Raw genomic sequence first — 14,735 nt, 5'->3', positions numbered from 1 at the left:
AAAATAAGTAAAATAAGGAAGCTATGTAGTGTGAACTAAAGTATAAATGTTAGAGGAATTATATTGTACTCAGATAGCAATTGTTAAACAGAGATGTCTGGATTAGGAGACTTGCAAGTTAATGTGTGTAACAAAATAATACTAAGGTGGGACAAGGCAGAGGCACAATTGCTTAGTTCAGGGACATAATTTGGACTCTGTTTTTGTTTTTTTTTCCATTTTGTTTTGGTTTATGTTTTTGTTGATCTACTTCATGCATAGACCAGCATGCTGAAGGTACTAACAATTAGCCTCCCCCTTTCTCAGACATTCTTTTGTTTGATGTGATTAGTTAGGAGAGAGGGAGTGAAATTGTATGTTGATCAGGCTGATTACCAGGAGGGGACAAGGTTATATCCAGGCTGTGGTTACATTTACAATTAGGAATCATCATATATGTTATTATATACATTTATTTCTTAATAGTTAGACTTGTAGTCACTCAGAATATATACATGCTGTGGTTTCTTTTCCTTTATCTATTCCTTCCACTTCCCGGTCACATGTTTGTCCTGTGCTGATGTGGTCTTATAGATACTCTACCTTAAATTACTACTTGACGGTGATATATACATATACATATATATATATATATATATATATATATATATATATGATACTACCTTACGGATACTTATTATATTACAGACATTAGGTACAGGTCTGCATACATATATTATTTATTATGATACTGTAAGACTAGTAAATGTATTCACCGTTCCTCAACCAAATGCATGTTCATTACAAGGTGAATGCAAATATATTTTTGCTGCACAGGTTAATTTATTAGGCAGTTAGACTCCTTTAAAATATATCATTAGCAGCATTGATGTCATCGCTTATAAGCTGGACTCATTATCAGCATTAATAATAATGCATATGCATATATGTTACGATGGTGGGCTAAGTATAGCAGGCATATATATGTGTAATTTTGTAAAATACTGATGTAGAGCAGTAACTAAATAATAGGTACGTCAATGAAGGCTGTAGATTATTTAATGTGGTTAAATACAGTAGTAGTGTTATAACGCAGATAACATGCCTCATTGCTTTGATTTTACTATTGCTTCAAACTAATTCATCCATGAGCGGTCAAGAGTCTGTAAGATATCATAAATATCGAATAGCATGGGTTGGAATATGTTGACTAGCACAGACTTAATAGGGGGTTGTCACATCACACCTATAAGCACAAGATACAAGCTAAACCCCTTCTTGCTATATGTTTGTTTATTTTCCTGGGAGTTTTATGGCCATACAAGCACTTGGGGATAAGAAGATATTACTGGGAGGTGTCTTATTACATCTAATTACAAGTGTTATTATTCCCAAAAATACAAATTCTCTGCTAAAAGATTGCATACCACTAATAAGTTAATATTACATAAGGACCTTGTGGTCAATAAATTTGCTTAAATACCATTAAAGTTGTCTGATAACTGAAAAATATTACAGCATCTTTTTCAGAAGTCCGCTGATTGGAGAGTTTAGCACAACTCGTGGCAAAAAGTGCACAAGACAGCACCATAAAGCTAAAACCTCATCCCTGAGCCACCTAACACACTCATACCAAGATCTAGCTTTCAAGGTGTTAAGCAATAGCAGCAGGACTGCTTAACATAACAGAGTTCACGCCCGGTCCAGCGGGGACTCCAACACCAGCACACCGGACAGGTGACATCATGCCCAGTCCAGCAGCCTGTGCATCATCTCACAGGGCAAGGTCCACAGAAAAGCTGACGCCATTTCCAGCGTGGCCAGAAGAACATTCATCACATCGCAAGGTAATGGTGAAATTAATAATAACGTTGTGTAAAATTGTAATGTACAATTGATGATAAGGATGTAGGTAATGCATATATTAAGGTAAGGGGATGTTTATAAGGATCGAGAGGGCTTCGGTTACAGTTCAGGAGACGATAGTTCAGCCTAGTCGGAGAGCAAGCAGATGTATAAGTCGTTGAAGGAGCAGCGGCGCATAGTAAGGGATAATAGGAGGAAGAAGAAACTAGTGGGTCCCAGGATGAGGTAAGGAATAGACTTGTGCAGGTGGAGACTGGAGTCTCAGAAAGAAAATTTGTTCATACAGGGAAGCGTAGCTGTCGGTTGTGAGTTGGGAGCAGTGGTGGAACATTTGCCAAAACACACCAGGAAGGAAACGGAGATGGGTAATTTTGTTGAACTATTTACATTAACCGAGGTGGGACTCAAGGAAAAAGAGAGGGAGCAGCGCAAGCAGATGCGTACAAAACTATAGATAATTGGCTGAGCAGGATGTTGTGTACTCTGGTTGTTACATGGGGCATTCCCAGGCAGTGCAATGTGTATGCTAAAGTACACAAACTGTCACGGGCACTAGGAGTTTTACCCAGAATTCACCAGGTGTAGCTACACTTACCAGAAGTGCGGACCTCTGGGTAGTGTGGTGAATCAGTGGAACCATACAATAGAATAGAGGAAAGGAATGTCAATAGTATAAATGCTGAGTCTTGGCACCGTGGAACTGTGATGGTACAGCAGTTTAGTAAACAGGATAAAATGAGGAAAGAGTCCAAGTGCCTTAGCACGCAGGTAGCATATAGCAGGCCAGTACTTGATAACTGGATAACGTTAGGCAAAGACCAATCAACAATATAGTAGAAGAGTCAGCGACTTGCAGCTACAATACAGAGGCACTTGTAGACTTTAGTCCAGCTAATAGTTACCATACAGAGTAGTAGCTATATCACAAGGAAACATGAATGGTCTACAGCTGGTAAGTTTCACCACGGATATGTAGAGAAGACTTGTCCAGCGCAGGTGTGTAACAGAATAGCGTGAGTGGTCTGCAATTGGCAAGTTGTACCACTGATGTGAAGGGAAGACTTGTCCAGGCGCAGGCATGGAATGGAGTAACGTGAGTGGTCTGCAATAGGCAAGTTTTACCACTGATGTGTAGAGAAGACTTGTCCAGGTGCAGGCGTGGAACGGAGTAACGTGAGTGGTCTGCAATAGGCAAGTTGTACCACTGATGTGAAGGGAAGACTTGTCCAGGTGCAGGCATGTAACGGAGCAACGTGAGTGGTCTGCAATAGGCAAGTTGTACCACTGATGTATAGAGGAGACTTGTCCAGGAGCAGGCAGGTAACGGAGGTAGCGAGAGTAGTCTGCAGCAGGTAAGCTCTACTACCGATGTGGAGGAAAGACTTATCCAGAAGCCATATATATATATATATATATGGCACTGTTTGCTTGAAGTGGCTGACCCCTAAACCACGATCAGCCACTTTACAGCTTATCTGCAGATCATTTCTATCTGCCAAGCTCTCTCCTCTGCTGTGTTTCCACCCCTTCCTCTCCCACTGACAGCATATGTGTGTGTGTGTCCTGTGCGCAGCAGCAGGACACCAGAGTAATAGTACTGGATGAAGGAGGTGAGTGAGTGTGTTCTCATATAAGTGAGGTGAACCTGTGCTAAAAATGTTCTCAAGTAAGTGTACTGAATCTGTGTTGAAAATAGAGCTTTCCTTGGAGGGACTTTTGATATAAGTGTGGTAGAGGGGATTTTAATGTAAGCGTAGTGGGGTGTATTTTATGTGGTGTGGATGGATTGTGAAATATTAATTTCCTAGTAGGGTGAGAGTGGGAGCTTTAAATTTATCGATGGGGTGATGGTGGGGGATATTTAATGTAAAAATGGGGTTATGGCGGACCTATTAAAGGTTGGATGATGGGACTATTCATGTAATGCTGGGGTGGTTTAAGTGCTATCAATTGAATGTGTGGCTGAGTTTGGGGAGAAGGATTGCTATTTCTTAAAATTTAAATCTAATTATTTAATATTTGGGAGGAAATAGGTTTATTTATTAAATGTAAATACTATGGGGCATATTCAATTAGCTTTTGGATTCGCGGCAACGCGCCGGAACAGCCGCGAAACGTAATACATGGTACCGCAATAACGTGGATTTTCGTTCGCAGCCCATAGGGTTGCGAACGAAAATCCGCATTAATGCGGTACCGTAATACCCGCAAGAACGCGCACTTTTCGCGGTAACGCGCGTCACCGCGAATCCAAAAGCTAATTGAATATGCCCCTATGAATTTAATATTGAGGTTGTTTGGGGGGAAATGGATCTTTTTAATAAAGGTGAATGCCATTAATTTACTGTCCTGGTTGGTCTATAGAAGGCCTAATTATTAAATGTGAGTGCTTTTGATTTAATATCAGCCTGCTTTGGGGGAGGGAGGACTACTATGTTCACTCATTGCTTGGATTTCTATATATTTCTATAGTGTGGTGAACCTGTGCTAAAAATGTTCTCCTGTAAGTGTGGTGAACCTGTCACCTTTTCCCAAACAGGAACCCAACCTTCCAGAATCCAGACAAACAGCAACTGAGCTTAGGACAGGAGTAGCAGCAACAAGCAGTGAAAGCAGCAAGAACAGTTAGGAGAGAGCAGGACAGTCTGCTAACTGTTCTGATTCTGGTTTATCAGTCCTGATTTTGGGGACTGACACACTCAGTCAGCACTTTGTTCCGACTATAGGGACAGTTGAAAGGTATGTCCCGCTTCACACAGCTCTGCTCATGAAGGGAGAGCTACATGTACCTAACAGTAGTGCACACAGTATTGCATGTGTATATGATGGGGATAGGAAGAGTAAGAGAGAAGCCAAGCACTGTCTAAAATTATAGCCACACCCCCATGTATGCTGATCACGCCCACTGGCGGCATGGCATGGAAACCCCTCTCTAGAAATCCTGTGTTTGCCATTGTGGTGGTATGTAAATTTGAAGTGATGGGCTGGGGGCCTGGGGAATTTTGGCAATATGAAACTAATTAGCTACACTGCGCAAAACAGTCCCATCACATTCAAGACAGTCTATTTCCTACTTGTTCTTTCACTGCAGGTTTCTTAAACTCAGCTGCTGCTTGGCCAGTTCCTGGAATTTTTTAAATGTTTGGCTCTGTTTGGAAAATGCATAGTTGCTATTCACTTTCTGGAAAGCAGAGCAACTATATACACCCTTCCCCCACATTACAGCAGTGCCCTCCAGCCCCATCCACATTAGAGTAAAGCCCCCCCAACTCCTCCACATTACAGCAGTGGCCCCCAGGCCCTTCACATAACAGCAACCCCACTCCTAGATAACAGCAATCGGCTATAACAGTCCCACACTATAGTAATCCCCCCCACAAACTACAGCAACACCACTACTGCTCTCGCTGCAAACTGCACCAGTACTACATCTCCCCACACTGCCCCAATACCACCCTTCTGCCATCACTGGTCTGATACCACTCATCTCCCCACTCTGCCAGTAATTGACTCCCGACCTCCTTATACTAAGCGCTGATTACAAGCCCTATGTGCAGGAACTCAATTCTGCTCCACATAGTTGCACCAGCTGTTAGCCACATGGTGCATCTTGTAACACTGTGCATTGTATAAGGCACTGTGGAAGCAGTCCAAGGATTCAGCCAGCCACTCTGTGGATCTGGGAAAATAAGGAAGGTGCGAGTTAGGATATGGGCATGTCCGAATGCGCAGGGGTGAGGGATGGAGCAGCCTTGGTACGCACGGCTCCTGTATTTAGGTGGCTGGTACCTGGTAGTATAGCCGAGCTCCTACATGGCCCGCCTGTCGGGTGAAGAATATATAAATCATTTATTTACAAAAATCCACAGGAGAGCATGAAACCAGCGGTATATTGTACCAACACATACCACCCCACTTCAAGCACTATATAATAAAGACTTTATTGCTGCAGAATTGGATACATGTATTAATATTTTTAGTAAGATTTGCAATTTTAAAGTACAAAGTGCCTCTACACAGTCTTTTGTACCACGATTCAATGACATCTTCTTTGTTTTTTTTTATTATTCTTTGATCCAAGACTGCTTCTTGAATGTTAGTTCTTTTCTCCCAATCCTCAGAGAATCCACCATTCTATCTCTAACAGCCGCTAAACATAAAACCAGATTTCAAGGGCACACTTTATACTGGAAAAATAGAAGTCTCCTATGGAGCAAGCTTATTTAGTCACAACAAAAAGCTTAGAACACAAGGTTAAATTAAACAAAGTATTTATTACATACAATAAAAATATAAACACATTAATATTATATATAAATTTGCATCTGCTAATTTATTTCAGCATTACTAGTTAATCAGAATTACTTATTATCAAATAGTTTAAATCTGAAGAAAATGTTATTTCAGAATATGGATTTTCTTTTTCAGAAACATCTTATTACAATCTAAATACATTTCAAGTCTGAACAAGAGCAATACATCTACACTACTCGGTTTCAAGGACTTCTCTCTGTCCTCAGGAAACCATTGTTGCATGGATGGAGGATGGGAAAGCTATCTTATATACACAACCACAGCATCCGTTTGCTTATTTATACTTTCTTAAAATACATTCCCCACAGAGAATTAACACAAATTCTGATATTGCACATCCAAAACAGGTTTTAAGAATTAGAGATGAGCGGTTTTCGATTCGGAGGAATCTGACAGACCCGAGATTTGTGGATCTGAATATAAACAAAACAAGAGCCGATTCTTTGCGCCAAAATTTGATCTGAAAACAAGGCAAAACGTCATTTCCACGACAGGAAGGAAGGTGACTTAAGGCTGTGCTCCTAACATAGCATGTAGAGAGTGACTAGATCATTAAACGGTGAAATAGGGAATTTTGCATAAAAAACAATAGCCGAGATCATTTTTAATGCTGTTTATTTCTGTAGCTGTAATAGTTTGCTGAGTGATAGGGTGTCAGTCTGTCAGAGAGTTTGGATAGAGTACTGGCTACTGTCTATGTGTATAGTACATTATAATGTCTCATTATATATATATATATATGCTCCTGAGGAAGTCTTGTAATTATCAAGACGAAACGCGTTGAGCCTTACTGTTGATCAGCTGTATCCGGTGAACTATATGTGAGTTCAGTGTTTACTCTGTTTATTAAATTTGTATTGCTTTTTACATTGTATCCTCTTCCATTTATTATACCGCCGTTGGAAGGGTGCCTATGTACTAGGATACAGCTGCCTACAAGGAAACATCTTCTGGCTATTATGCCCATATTTCTGGCACGCATATGATTTATTGCTCACACATAAAAGTGGTGTGTGGTTTCTCTGGGCTAGATAATATATATATATATATATATATATATATATATATATATACATACATATATACATATATATACCCTGGTGAATTTTGAACTCTACACCCTTTGAATATCCTGTGGTGTTTCAAGTTTCACGTGGTGCATTATTTTTTGCATTACAATATTATGCTATGTTTGCCTTTTTCCACATTCCTCGATTGTTCCCGAGTTGAGATCCAGTGTTACAGTTCTCAAAGAGGATCCTCTCGAGTCTAGATCATACATCTCTACCTGACGGTACGCATATATATACACAGTCTGTCCTTTATTATCCTGGTATTACACTATGAGGCGCCCTGCCTGTGCTTTGTTCTAGTGACTATTTTCTTCTGGATTGACCATCTGGATACAGGCTTTTACGTGGCTGCCACTCACACATGAGAAAAGTGATTGTGGATTATCGATCACTATATCTGATACTATACAGTGTTGTGAATTTTTATATATTTTTTAATACTTACCAATGTGGTAGATAGCACCAGATTATATCTATTGTTGTGTGTGTGTGTGTGTATATATATATATATATATATATATATATATATACACACTTACAAACATACATACATACTCACACACACACACACACACACACACACACACACATCATTCTGAACTAGTTTTTATATTTGGTGGGGCATCTTTCAGATCTAGTATTTCTATATAATTCTATTTAGTGGAGAGGAACAGGATGATGTTACTCTGAGAAACGCACCCCATTAGATTTATTTAATTTAACATCCAAAGTTTTTCTAGTGAAAGAATCAATTTTTTGAGGGTCAGTTTTAATGACATTTTTATGACGCAGGCAAAAAACAGGGTTTAATTGTAAACAGAATTCACCCCCCATTTTTTTTTTTTATTTCTTTTAAAATCTTTCCTCTTTTCTAGTCTAGTAATTTGAGTATGAGCAGCAGTGTAGCAGGACCCGCCAAGAACAATATATTTCTTCCTTCTAAATCTATTTTTTTTTCTCTTTTGTACTCAAAGTCATTTTGTGAAGGATAGGTAGAGGCATCTTTATTAACAGGGTGTTGTGTTTGAGTGGGAGCAGCAGTACCCCCCAAAAAACAGGGTCTTTGTTTCTTTGACTCTGAGCAACACAGCCCTCTTCCGAAAAAAAATAAATATATAATTATTTTTTTAAGAAATAAGAACACCGTTTTTAAATCAGAAGTATATTGTGGAACAGTGTCATAAGAATTGTAAGATAACATTCTCTTTTACCTATCTCATTGGGCATTCCCCTGGTGTGGTGGCAGGTAGCTACAAGTAGCTCCAATTGTTCAAGTAGTATTATTCCTCTTGGTAACCATGCATCACTCTACAGATCAGGAGCATCCCAGTGCCAGTACTGACAATAGTAGTGCTTTTACCATCATGACCCGTACTAGTAAAAATTGTAATGTGGAAGAAATAGTCCTCAAAATCCAAACACTATTTGTCAAATTCAATCTCAAAGAAAACATCAGCTCTTGATGTAAGGAGGAGGATTAAAAGTGAAGTTTCTGATGAATGTTGTGATTTGTCCAAAAAAAGGAAAATAGCTATCATTCTATACACCACCTGCAGTTTCAAGACAAGGCTTAGACTATGCCCACTTATTGCTAGTAGAGGTCCTACTACTGCTGTTATACGTGGTATACATACTAGAATTGCCATTGCAAAACAGAGTGCCCACCACGGACATGCATCTTCCTTAACTTCCCATGCTCCACTTTCTCGCTCAGAGTGTATGTCTGTCACCATCATATCCAAAACAGCCAAATCAATGCCTGAAAGTAACACTGAGGCTGAAAAATACCTTGCGCACTCAAAGAATTTTGAGGAAGTCTAAAGAGGATGTCCATGAGTGCTATATGCGATATGTGATGTTTCAGATTCTGACACCGTCATTATAGAGCAGCCTCATTCCAAAATTCCTTAATTATTTGAAAATGTGAGGATGAGTAGTAGTACTAGTAATATTAATGATGATGATTTACACATAGAAATTGAGGAGGCTACTTTGGATGTTGCAAATGTGCAAGAGGATGAGGCAGGGCCGGAACTAGGTGCTGTGCGATAGGGGCGGCCGCCCAGGGCGCAACGCTGAAGGGGGGCGCAATTAAGGAATATTTTAGACTCATTTGGTTAAAATTGAGGGCTAGGGGGGCGGCATTTGTCTGTCTCGCCCCAGGCGCTAGAATTCTAAGTTACAGCTCTGGGATGAGGGGGATGATTGTTGATCTGAAAATGAATGTGCTGTACTTAAACGAGATAATGAGGAGGATGATGATGAATGTGGTGTACTAAGGCAGCCACCAGTGTTCCCACTACTTCATGCCTATTCTGTTTGGAAATATTTTTATCCCAACCCAAACAACGCTTATCAAGGCATCTGTAGCCTTTGTCAGGCCAAAATAAGTAAAGGTAGGGATGTTGATCATCTAGGCACCTCCACCCTGTTATGCCATTTGCAGCAAGTTTATTCAAGTAGTGTAGACAGTTGCAATCCTCACCGCTGTCAACACCTTGATCATCAACCACCTCATTATTAGTACGTAGTTCAGCATCCAATTTTCCAATTACAATTGACTTCCCTAATGCAATTCATGACTACCAAGAGACACCATTGGACGCTATAGCTGATGCTACTGTGCGTGATACATCTATACAGAAGGAGAGAAAGAAGAGTTAACATTGCTTTAGGTAACTGTCTGTGAAGCAAGCGTTTGCAAGAGGAAACAAGTAAGACACTGAGCATCTTGTTGCACAACAGATCACTAAAGACAGCTATGTTAGCATTGGATGTGCGTTCAATATACACAATCAGTGCATCAGGTTTTAAGCGATAAGTTGAGGTCATGTGTCCACACTACCAAATTCCATCACGATTACATTTCTCCCGAACATCAATCTCAAAGTTGTACTAGGAGGTTAAGAAAAAAACAATGCAGTCCCTAGAAAATGCCATTATACTGGCTGTTCACTTAATCCTTTCAGCACAGTAGTCCTAGCACTCAATGCCAGGTTATTCACAGACAAGCTACACTTTGTATCGCTGGTTCCACAAAGAAACATACCAGTGTCAATCTGTTTGAAAAACTCAGGAATTTCATAGAAAAATGGCTCAACCCAATAAGACTCCTCAGGATTCTGCATTGCCGATAACAGAGTGAACATTGTGTGTGCATTATGACTGGGTGAATTTCAACACATACCATGCTTTGCACACACAATAATCTTGGTGGTACTGAATGTATTAGAAAATGAGAGGGCAGTGCAGGAGGTGCTGTTTGTGGCCCATAACATTTCTGGACATATTTTTGCCTTTATTGACCACATGTAGACCATTGAAGTGGCTGCAGCCACCAACTGAAGCAAGAGGTAGTATTCCACACTTTATATAGTTTAGCGACTAGAGAAGCAGCAATAACCCATGAAGACCTACACATCAAGCCATGATATAGGCACATTGGAGAATCCTTACTGTTTTATACAAGCTACTGAAAACATTTGAAATTGTAACAAATGAAGTCAGTTCAAAAACTGCCAGTTTGAATCACGTCATACCCCTAATCAAACTACTGGAAAGCAGATGGAAAAGCAACAGAAGGACATGAAACTTACTGATTCTGCTAAGTATGTTAATCAGTTGTAGATCAATTTCTTTATTCACTTTGCCAGGAGCCAAAGGTTTGCAGAATCTTGAAATTGGATCACTACATTTTGGCAACCCTACTAAGGAGCAAACGCAGGATTTGTAGAATGGGGTTTCCACACCACGCCGCCAGTGGACGTGACCAGCAAGCATGGGGGCATGGCTATAATTTTAGACAGTGCTTGGCTGCTCTCCAACTCTTCCTGTCCCCATAATATACATGGGCAATGCTACGTGGACTACTGTTAGGTGCACACAGATCTCCCTTTTCAAGCAGAGCCGTGTTAAACCATCTCAATTATACAGTGCCCCAGGCTTGGAGGGGAGTTTCCAGGCACTAGGATACCCCCCTCGGTTTGCCTATGCTACTTGATCCTAGGTTTAATATGTACTGTCTTTCCTTCCAACTGACACAAATCTTCACACATGCAAACAGCTCCTTCTGACACGTCCCCTGCTTCATCTCCTAAAAATGGTAGTGCCAGAAAAAAAAACCTTCCCTTTTCTAAGATTCACTGATGATGAGTCAACAACACAGCAGCACACCAATGTGAAAGGTTATGACATCTGGTCTGGCATAAAAGAAATGACTGAATATATTGGCACTTCTACCGTGTCGCAATAAGATATGCCTTGTCTTAGTAGAATGGTGGAGCATTAATTTAATTATAAAGTAAAACTTAGCATCTCAGACAGTCCCTTTGAATTCTGTGAGGGAAAATGGAAATTTGATGCCCCTTACAAACTAGCTATGGTGCACTTAAGCTGCCCACCCTCTAGTGTGTCCTGGAAAAGAGTGTGTTCAACGGAGCTGGGAATGTTGTAAGTGATCGTCAGAGGAGACTACTTCCCAAAAAATGTAGAACAACTGGCGTTTATCAAAATGAACTACAAATTGTGTGAGGAACACCGTTCTTGTTGCCAATTACAAACAGATTCCAGTGGGGAAGAATTAATATTGTGTTATGATGATGATCATGACATCAGTGATGAGAATGATGATGAAGGTAATTGATTACATTGTCAACATAAAGGAAGATGACCACTCTTAGCCAAATGCCCATTAGTAATTTGTTAAAATCCCTATCTATTCTGTCTACTTCATCAACCAATAACTGAAATGTTTTCTTTTGTGGGGGCCCAAACAAATTGAGCACTTCAGCCACAAAAGCTGCTGTCTCTGTTGCTGAAGTGTTTGATCTGTTAAACTATGTGCATGTCCTTTTTAACATATGGGTGGGCCCAAGGACAATTTCATTTTGTACCATTTGACATTTTGGCCTTTTGTCTATCATCTTGTGTAACTGTAAAATGCTATGTGTTCAACAGCTAGACATTCATTTGGTTGACATTCAGGAAAAAACAACATTAGGTCAACAATTCAGGTGTCGCCAATTCACATGGTGGACAATTCAAATGTTGACAGCATTATAGGGACAGGGTTAGGGACAGGGACAATACTGTCTAAATTTGAATTGTCAACCTAATAATACTGCCAATGTCATTATATTGTTGACTTTACAACCATGTCTATTAGGGTACCCACCAGTCATATTATGTCAATCCTGGAACTGTCAAATACATGTATGTATTACATCTGGGTGGGTGGCCCCAAAGACAATGCTATTTTGCAACTACCGTATTTCCCCATGTATAAGACGCACCTTTTTACCCCAAATTTTGGGTCTAAAAAAAAGGTGCGTCTTATACACTGCAAGCACTACTTACCTGATTGAAGAAGTCGGCATCTGGTGTGATGAGTCCCCGCTAATCAGCTCCAGCAGCTCCAGCGTGTCCACCGTTACTTTGTAAAAGGACCTTCAGGTCCTGCAGGCGCCTCCCACAGTCTCGGCGCTGTCAGTCACGTGACTGACAGTTCCGATGATCGCCGCTGCAGATTCCTCCGTGTTTCCCTGACAAAAGCTGCACAGTCTTGTTGACATTAGGCTTGGGGCGTGTCTACGTGACTTGTCTCTTGTCAGCAAGACTGTGCAGTAGCACTCATTGCCTAATTGCCTCATTTTGGTCTGAATGTGTAAGCTGCTCTAGTGAATCTCAACAAATTACAAGCTCCAGTGTGCTCTGTGACAATTGTAGGCTCCTCCAGTGTGCTCTGTGACAAATTGTAGGCTCCTCCAGTGTGCTCTGTGACAAATTGCAGGCTCCTCCAGTGTGCTCTGTGACAAATTGTAGGCTCCTCCAGTGTGCTCTGTGACAAATTGTAGGCTCCTCCAGTGTGCTCTGTGACAAATTGCAGGCTCCTCCAGTGTACTTTATGTACTACATCTTTTTTTTCATTTTGGGCCCCAAAATTAAGGTGCGTCTTATACGTGGGGAAATACGGTATTTAACATATGTGCCTTTATTCTCCCATCATCTCTTTAATAATGTCTACTGATACCAACGCTATCTGTCTAATGAGCTCTGATAATGCCGCTGCTGTCCCTCTCCAATGTATTTGCTGCTGACCCTCTCCAATGTGTCACAGACACTGCCTAATAGTTACCTACTTGGTGTATCTTCTTTTTTTCAAATGAAAAGGTTGTTGATGTAGACATCTTTGATGAGGATGACGATGAGGGTGATGATGACATTGTCATTTGACACCATTGAGGAAGATGACCACTGTTATCCAAAGTTGTGTCTAGGTTTGTGAACCAGTGCAAAATGAGATTTCAATTTCCATAGCAAGATTATTGAAATGAGACAAATGTTTTTTTGCACCAGCAGAGACTTGTCAGAGATTGAGTCTTATTTCATATATTTATAGGACTCATTTTGCACCCTCCAACTGCACTTCAGCAGAGATATTTGGTGTAAAGTCATGTCTGTAACATGTATTTCTGCCACTACTCTGTCACTAATTTTAGCCAGCCAGATCGCTGCAGGCTTTGGCCAAAATTGGTGAAAATCTGGATAGTTGTGAACGGATCATTAGAAAATAAACTGGATATGACTGAAAATGAGTGTTAATGCTATAAATAGTAATTGTGGCACAAAAACAGTTTCAAAATCACATATTTTTACCTATTTTTCACATTTTTTAATTACATTCAGATACAAAACCTTTTATGATTTTGGGACAAAACCTGTAAAAAAAACAAAACACAGACATTTTAGAATCAAAACCACATCCAAAACCAAAACACGGGGGTCAGCACCCATCTCTATTAAAAATAAAGAAGAAACATAACCTATCTAGAATATACAATGTACAACAAAAAAAGCATTTATTAAACATATAATGCAACATATTAACTAAACAACAGTTGATGCTACAGGATACTGCCCATTTACAGCCAATTTTTTTTTTAATAAAATCATTAGGAAGTTTTGATATCTCTGTGAAAGCCCGACCCACATCTTTATGATTCATTTAAACAAATTGACAAACTTGTAAGCAGCAATGTATGTGTCTATGCAACAGAATTTTTCATCCTCATTTACCTGTTCACATATAATACATTTGTTTTATATTGGAAAATAAAACACAATACATTTGTTATACCGAACCTGCAAAAAAGGCATATAAAAAAACCCCCCATCCAAACAGAGTATTATTCTATATGTACATTCAAATCAATAAAATCATTGAAACCTGTAACAATGAGAGTATTTAGGTCATAGATTCACTATGTTGCACAACATCTTAAACATCTCATTAAATCCTCACCTCTAGCATCTGTCAAAATTCTTTTTATTCCTACAAATTTTAACAAGGTTTTATCAAATGTATCCATGAAAGTATTTCTACAAGTGTCACAGATTTATGTGTAATGTACCACTTGTACTCATATCCGTCCCATCCACATGCAGAAGGCTAAACAGGCAAAATAAAACATATTACATGTGTGGATTGACAATCAATTTCTGATG

This window comes from Mixophyes fleayi, chromosome 5 (assembly GCF_038048845.1).
Source record: "Mixophyes fleayi isolate aMixFle1 chromosome 5, aMixFle1.hap1, whole genome shotgun sequence".
NCBI classification, from domain to species: domain Eukaryota; kingdom Metazoa; phylum Chordata; class Amphibia; order Anura; family Limnodynastidae; genus Mixophyes; species Mixophyes fleayi.
The sequence above is the reverse complement of the archived record's forward strand: the minus strand, read 5'-3'. Positions refer to the sequence as shown.